This window comes from Pongo pygmaeus, chromosome 4 (genome assembly GCF_028885625.2).
Source record: "Pongo pygmaeus isolate AG05252 chromosome 4, NHGRI_mPonPyg2-v2.0_pri, whole genome shotgun sequence".
Lineage (NCBI taxonomy): Eukaryota > Metazoa > Chordata > Mammalia > Primates > Hominidae > Pongo > Pongo pygmaeus.
Window position 1 is genome coordinate 111,861,202 of NC_072377.2, and position 8,919 is coordinate 111,870,120.

The 8,919-nt window shown below is 38.9% G+C and overlaps 1 pseudogene; it reads left to right on the plus strand.

Moving 5' to 3' along the window:
• The first annotated feature begins 6,304 nt into the window (after window positions 1-6,304).
• On the plus strand, window positions 6,305-8,672 carry LOC129036221 (ubiquitin carboxyl-terminal hydrolase 7-like; annotated as a pseudogene).
• The last annotated feature ends 247 nt before the right edge of the window (window positions 8,673-8,919 follow it).

Consider the following 8,919-nt stretch of genomic DNA (forward strand, 5'->3'; position numbering starts at 1 on the left):
CTGTATGTTTATGATCTGTACACTCTTTTCCATGTATGTCAAATTATACATAAAATATGTACATACTAGCAAAATGCACTGAAATGCTATATAATTTGCAAGTTAATGAAATGAATCCAACTGTACATCAGCTGGAAAGAAAAAAGATACATTTATAAAATTCTCCTGTCACAGTGATAAGTCCCTATAAGCATATTACATCTGCAATCAAAAGGAAGAGTTAGGCCTCTATGTTATTAGCCATCATATTCACCAGGATGTAAAAATACACACAAAATTTAGCAGCTTTGTAAGTACATGTTTTAGGACTACAAGACTGAAAAATGTTCTTCACTTACCTTTAATAAATAAAAACATGACCTTCCTCCCTTAAACGTTATCTAGAGACAATTCTAGATTTCCCCATGAAAGTAGGACCGAAACTGGAAGTTTCTCATCATTTATGTAAGATGCTTAGCAGTTGCCAGTCTGTCCAAACAAGTAAAAAGCTGAACAAACTGAAAAATCAATAATTCTTAGGTTAATCAGGGAAATGAGGTCACAGGGCAAACTGCTACCCCCAGAAGTGGAGAGACAGAAAAGTAGACACAGAGAATCACAACTTACCTGAGACAGAGCCTCTGCAGGAAGCAGTGCTGGGGTAGGAAAACCTAAAGTGTAATCAATGAAATGCTGGAGGCTTGGTGTAGACAAGCCTCAGAGTTAAAAACTCCAGGAGGTGCCAATCACAGGGAAGCCCCACACTTTTGTGAGTCCTACCACCTGGAGCTCTATTAGGTTCTCATGGTAAATATGTAAGAAAAATCCCCTGGTGCTTCTGGAGGGAAGGAGAAAAAAAAAACATATACAAAACATATCAAAGCATTCCGTTCTTCTTAACACAGACTGCCCTCAGGAGAAAGTATTTTATTAGAGCCCAACCTTCTGGGGTATTCTCAGGGCCTAACTGACCTGGGGGAAGGGAGATACCCAGCTCCAGCTCTCTCTGGCCTTCTATGTGGGAGAAGAGAAATATCCAACTCTAGCCCCTCCTAGCCATCCTGTCCCACCTAAGGGGTAAAAAACTGAGAAGCACCCATGAAGTTCACAGCCCAAAGGCACAGACTTACCAAAAGGTTGAAACCTAATCATAGGACTATAGAACACTTCCTCTCCCCCAACACCTTATTACTACATCACTGAAGTTTAGCTATCAATAAAAAATCATAAGACATATTAAAGAGGCAACAACAGTTTGAAGACAATGAACAAACATCAGAACCAGAGTCAGATATGGCAGAAATGTTGGAATTATCAGACCAGAAATTAAAAAACAACTATAATTAATATGCTTTAATTAAAAGGGAGTTAATGGATTTAAGTAGACAACATGCAATAACAAATGCAGAGAGATTTTAAAAATCAAGGAGAAAGGCTAGACGTAAAAAAGAAAATATCAAAAAGAAATGCTAAAGATTAAAAATGTTGTAAAATAAATCAGTAACTTTGATGGGCTCATTAGTAGACTGGACATGGCTAAGGAAAGAATCTCTTAACAACAATAGAAACTTCTAAAACTGAAAAGCAAAGAGAAAAAAAGACTGAATAAAGCCTGTACAGAATTCCAAGAATAGGCTGGTCACAGTGGCTCACATCTGTAATCCCAGCACTTTGGGAGGCCGAGGCAGGCAGATCACAAGGTCAGGAATTCGAGACCAGACTGACCAGTATGGTGAAACCCCATCTCTACTAAAAATATAAAAATTAGCCAGGCGTGGTGGTGCACACCAGTAATCCCAGCTACTCAGGAGGCTGAAGCAGGAGAATTGCTTGGACCCGGGAGGCAGAGGTTTCAGTGAGCCTAGATCGTGCCACTACACTCTAGCCTGGGTGACAGAGCAAGACTCTGTCTTAAAAGAAAAAAAGAATTCCAAGAATAGTGGGACAGCTAAAACAGTGTAACACACATGTAATGAGAATACCAGAAGGAGAAGAAAAAGAGGAAGGAAGAGAAACAATATATGAAACAGTAATGACTGAGGATTTCCCTCACATTAATGTCAGACAACAAGCCACAGATCCAGGAAGCTCAGAGAACACCAAGTAGAATAAATGCTCAAAACTCCTACACCTAGTTATGTCATATTCAAACTTTGGGAAATCAAAAAAAAAATTTTTTTTAATTTTGAAAGAAACCAGAAGTAGAAAACACTTTACCTATAGAGGAGAAAGATCAAAATTCTGTCTGACTTCTTGAAAACTATGCAAGCAAGAAGAGAATGGAGTGAAATATTTAAAGTGCTGAGAGAAAAAAATCACCAACTTAGACTACTCTGTGAAATAATTTTTCACAAGGGAAGGAAAAATAAAGATTTTCTCAAACAAAAGTGGAAGAATGTGTTGCCAGTAGACCTGCCTTGTGAGAAATGTTAAAAGAAGTTCTTCAGAGAGAAGGACAATGATATAGATCAGAAACTTGGATCTATGTTTAAAAAAAGAACAGTGTCAAAGAAAGAATAAGTGAAGGTAAAATAAAAACCTTATTTTTCTTATTCTTCATTGATCTAACAGATAAAAGTTTGTTCAAAATAATATAAACAATGTATTTGATTACATATGCCTATATAAAATATATATGTTATATATATATATTTGCTCATGCATACATGAAATGAATGACAGCAGTGATTCAAGGGGTAGGAGGGAATATTTTGTTACTACATGGTACTTGTACTAGCCATGAAGTAGCACATTGTTATTTGTTAATGAACTTGAATTAGTTGTAAATGTATAGTGCAAACTCTAGGGTTTGCACTAAAACTAAAACAAGTTTTAAAAATGTATAATTTATACAGTAAGAAAAGACAGAAAATGAAATAATATACAGTGCTTAATTAAAATCACAAAAGGCAAGTAAATTATGGATGACAAAAATAAAAACAAAAAATCAGGGCAAAATAACTTGGAGAGGGGCCAAGATGGCCGAATAGAAATAGCTGTGGGAGGCTCCCACAGAGAAGAAGGTAAATGGCAAGTGAATTGTGCACCAGCAACTGAGGTATCCAGGTTAGGGTTACGGTTAGGGTTAGAGTTAGAGTTAGGGTTTAGCAGGGGTTCCAGTCCTAGTTTCTGACAAAGGAGACTTTAATAAGCCAACAAAGATCAAAAAAGGCAAAAAAGAGCATTACATAATAGCAAAGGGTTCAATTGAACAAGCAGAGCTAACTATCCTAAATATATTTGCTCCCAATACAGGAGAACCCAGATTCATAAAACAAGTTCTTAGAGACCTACAATGAGACTTAGACTACCACACAATAATAGTGGGAGAATTTAACACCCCACTATCAATATTAGACAGATCATCAAGACAAAAAATTAACAAGGATATTCAGGACTTGAACTCAGCTCTGGATCAAGTGGACCTGATAGATATCTACAGAACCCTTCACTCAAAAACAACAGAACATACTTTCTTCTCAGCACCACATTGCACTTACTCTAAAATCAGTCACATAATTGGAAATAAAATACTCCTCAGCAAATGCAAAAGAACTGAAATCATAACAGTCTCTCAGACCACAGTGCAATCAAATTAGAACTCAAGATTAAGAAACTCACTCAAACCCACACAATTACATGGAAATTGAACAACCTTCTCCTGAATGACTCCTGGGTAAATAATGAAATTAAGGCAGAAATCAAGAAGTTCTTTGAAACCAATGAGAACAAAGAGACAACATACCAGAATCTCTGGGATGCACTATTTTAGCTGTACTAAAGCATTGTTAAGAGGGACATTTATAGCACTAAATGCCCACACAAAAAAGGTAGAAAGATCTCAAATCATCACCCTAACACCACAACTAAAAGAACTAGAGAACCAAGAGCAAACAAATCCCAAAGCTACCAGAAGACAAGAAATAACCAAGATCAGAGTGGAACTAAAGGTGACAGAGACATGAAAAACCTTTCAAAAAATCAACTAATCTAGGAGATTTTTTTTGAAAAATTAATAAAATAGATAGACTGCTAGCTAGAATAATAAAGAAAAGAGAGAAGAATCAAATAGGCACAATAAGAAATGATAAAGGGAGTATCATCACTGACTCTACAGAAATACAAACAACCATCAGAGAATACTATAAACACCTCTATGCAAAGAAACTAGGAGATCTAGAAGGAATGGATAAATTCCTGCACACATACACCCTCCCAAGACTGAACCAGGAAGAATTATTGTGTGGGAATCTGAATAGACCAATAACAAGTTCTGAAATTGAGGCAGTAATAAATAGCCCACCAACCAAAAGAAAGCCCAGGACCAGATGGATTTACAACTGAATTCTACCAGAGGTACAAAGACGAGCTGGTACCATTTCTTCTGAACCTATTCCAAACAATTGAGAAGGAGGGACTCCTCCCTAACTTGTTTTATAGGAGCGGCATCATCCTGATACCAAAACCTGGCAGAGATACAACAAAATAGAAACTTCAGGCCAATATCCCTGATGAACATTGATGCAAAAATCCTCAATAAAATACTGGCAAACTGAATCCAACGGCACATCGAAAAGCTCAACACATGGACACAGGGAAAGAAACAATGTACACTGGGGCCTGTCAGGGGGTCAGAGGGAGTGAGACCATCAGGATAAACAGCTAATGCATGCGGGGCTAAACACCTAAGTGTTGGGTTGATGGGTGTGGCAAACCACCATGACACACATTTATCTATGTAACAAACCTGCACGTCCTGTGAACTTAAAATTAAGTTAAATTAAAAAGAAACAAATGAGGACAACAAATAGAAAGTATATCAAATATGATATATATTAATTTAATATATCAATAATCATTTCAAACATCAATGGTCCAAACATAGCAATTAAAAGAGAGAGATTGTCAGAATGGATTAAAAATCATGACCCAAATATATGTTGTTCATAAGAAACCCACTTTAAATATAAAGATAAATATAGATTAAAAATAAATGATGGAGGAGAATATATCAGGCTAACAATGATCAAAGAAAGCAGCAGTAATTATATTAGTTTCAGACAGAGCAGACTTCACAACAAACAATGGTATCAAGAATAAAGAGAAGCATTAAAAAAGATAAACAGGTACAGATTTCAAGATGACATAACAATCCTTAACGTATATGGACCTAAAAAGAGTATCAAGCTATGTGAGGCAAAAACTAGTAGAACTGTGAAGTTAAATAGACGAATCCACTATTGTAATTGGAGACTTCAACACCCCCTTACCAGAAATAAACAGATTCAGCAGGCAAAAAAATCATTGAGGACATGCAGTTGAACTCAAAACCGCCATCAATCAACTGGATATAATTGACATCTATCAACCACTTCAACAACAGAATACACATTTATCCCAAGAGCACATGGAACATTCACCAAATAGACCACGTTCTGTGACATAAACACAACTTAAAAAAAAAAATGGTCCGGGCACGGTGGCTCACGCCTGTAATCCCAGCACTTTGGGAGGCCGAGACGGGTGGATCACGAGGTCAGGAGATCAGAACATCCTGGCTAACACGGTGAAACCCCGTCTCTACTAAAAATACAAAAAAATTAGCCGGGCGTGGTGGCGGGCACCTGTAGTCCCAGCTACTCGGGAGGCTGAGGCAAGAGAATGGCGTGAACCCGGGGGACGGAGCCTGCAGTGAGCCGAGGTGGTGCCACTGCACTCCAGCCTGGACGACAGAGCGAGATTTCGTCTTAAAAAAAAGGGGGGGAAATCATACAATGTCTGCTCTCAGACCATAAGGAAACTTAGTTAGAAATTAATAACCGAAAGATAACTGAAAAATCTGAAAATACATGAAGATTAAATCACATACTTCCACATAACAGACGGGTCAAGAAGAAATCTCAAGAGAAATTTAAAAATATATTAAATTAAATGAAAACAAAAGCACAGCTTATCAAAATTTGTGGAATGTGGTGGAAGCAGTGTGTAGAGGGAAATTTATAGCATTAAAGGTAGATATTAGAAAAGATGAAAGATTCAAAATGAATAATCTAAGTTTCTACCTTGGAAAACTAGCAAAAGAAGAGCAAATAAAATCCAAAGTAAGCAGAAGAGAGAAACTAGTAAGAATTAGAGTCAAAATCAATGAAATTGAAAACAGAAAATCAACAGAGAAAACCAACAAAACCGAAAGTTGGTTCTTTGAAAAGATCAATAAAATTGCTGCCGATGACGCGCGGGAGGAGGAGGAGGAGGCCGCCCCGCCGCCGCCACCACCTCCCGCCCACCCGCCCAAAGCCCCGGCCACCAGCCGGCCGCGGCCAACATGAACCAGCAGCAGCAGCAGCAGAAAGTGGGCAAGCAGCAGCTGAGCGAGCCCGAGGACGTGGAGATGGAAGCTGGAGATACAGATGACCCATGAAGAATTACTCAGAACCCTGTGATCAATGGGAACGTGGCCCTCAGTGATGGACACAACAACAAGGAGGAGGGCACGGAGGATGAAACCAGTTAGCACTCCGAGGCGACCTTTCAGTTCACTGTGGAGCTCTTCAGCAGACTGAGTGAGTCGGTCCGTAGTCCTCCGTGTTTTGTGCGAAATCTGCCGTGGAAGATTATGGTGTGCCACGCTTTTATCCAGAGAGACCACACCAAAAAAGTGTAGGATTCTTTCTCCAGAGCAATGCTGAATCTGACTCCACGTCATGGACTTGTCATGCACAAGCGGTGCTGAAGATAATAAATTATGGAGATGATGAAAAATCGTTCAGTCGTCGTGTTAGTCATTTGTTCTTCCATAAAGAAAACGATTGGGGATTTTCCAATTTTATGGCCTGGAGTGAAGTGACTGATCCTGAGAAAGGATTTATAGATGATGACAAAGGTACCACTGAAGTCTTTGTACAGGCGGATGCTCCCGACAAAGTTGCGTGGGATTCAAAGAAGTACACAGGCTATGTTGGCTTAAAGAATCAGGGAGCGACTTGTTACATAAACAGCCTGCTACAGACGTTCTTTTTCACAAATCAGCTACGAAAGGCTGTTTACATGATGCCAACCCAGGGGGATGATTCGTCTAAAAGCGTCCCTTAAGCATTACAAAGAGTGTTCTATGAATTACAGGGCAGTGATAAACCCGTAGGAACAAAAAAGCTAACAAGGTCATTTGGGTGGGAAATTTTAGACAGCTTCATACAACACGATGTTCAGCAGCTTTGTGGAGTGTTGCTTGATAATGTGGAAAAGAAGGCGAAAGGCACTTGTGTAGAGGGCACCATACCCAGATGATTCTGAGGCAAAATGGTGTCCTATATCCAGTGTAAAGAAGTAGACTATCATTCTGATAGAAGAGAAGATTATTATGATATCCAGCTAAGTATCAAAGGAAAGAAAAATATATTTGAATCATTTGTGGATTATATGGCAGAAGAACAGCTCAACGGGGACAATAAATAGGAAGCTGGGGAACATGGCTTACAGGAAGCAGAGAAAGGTGAAATTTCTAACATCACCACAAGTGTTACATCTACAACTGATGAGATTTATGTATGACCCTCAGACGAACCAAAATATCAAGATCAATGATAGGTGTGAATTCCCAAAGCAGTTACCATTTGATGAATTTTTGAAAAAAACAGATCCTAAGGACCCTGCAAATTATATTCTTCATGCAGTCCTGGTTCATAGTAGAGATAATCATGGTAGACATTATGTGGTTTATCTAAACCCCAAAGGGGACGGCAAATGCTGTAAATTTGATGATGATGTGGTGTCAAGGTGTACTAAAAAGGAAGTAATTGAGCACAATTATGGGGGTCACAATGACAACCTGTCTGTCCGACACTGCACTAATGCTTACATGTTAGCCTATATGAGGGAATCAAAACTGAGTGGAAGTTTTACAGGTAGTCACCGACCATGATATTCCAGTTGGTAGAACGACTCTAAGAAGAGAAAAGGATCAAGGCTCAGAAAGTGGACAGAATGGCAGGAAGTCCATCTCTATATGCAAACGCAGGTAGCCTCAGAGGACCAGTTTTGTGGCCACCAGGGAAATGACATGTATGATGAAGAAAAAGTGAAATACACTGTGTTCAAAGTATTGAAGAACTCCTCACTTGCTGAGTTTGTTCAGAACCTCTCTCAGATCATGGAATTTCCACAAGATCAAATTCAACTGTGGCCCATGCAAGCAAGGAGTAATGGAACAAAACGGCCAGCAGTGTTAGATAATGAAGCTGACGGCAATAAAGCAATGATTGAGGTCAGTGATAATGAAAACTCTTGGACGATATTCCTGGAGACAGTCGATCTCGAGCTGGCTGCTAGTGGAGTGACCTTACCCAAGTTTGATAAAGCTCATGATGTATGAGCTTTGAAGATATATGATCCCAAAACGCGGAGCTTGAACTACTGTGGACATATCTACACACCAATATCCTGTAAAATATGTGACTTGCTCCCAGTTATGTGTAACAGAGCAGGATTTATTCAAGATACTAGCCTTATACTCTATGAGGAAGTTAAACTGAATTTAACAGAGAATTCAGGACTAAGACGTGTCTCTTGATAAAGCCCTTGATGAACTAATGGATGGTGACATCATAGTATTTCAGAAGGATGACCCTGAAAATGATAACAATAAAAAGATCAGGTTGCCACAGGTTGGACGGGAGGGAGAAATGAAAAGGTAAAGAACAGAGAATTGTTAAGGCCATGAAGCTATTCTTTATGACACTATAATGATGGACATATGTCATTATACATTTGTCAAAACCCATAGAATGTACAACACCGAGTGAACCCTAATGTAAACTATGGATTTGGGGTGGCAGTGATGTATCAATGTAGGTTCATTAGTTGTAACAAATATATCATTCTGATGCTGGTTTCATAGTAGGGGAGGTTGTGTGTGTGTAGGGAGAGGGGCTATATGGGAAC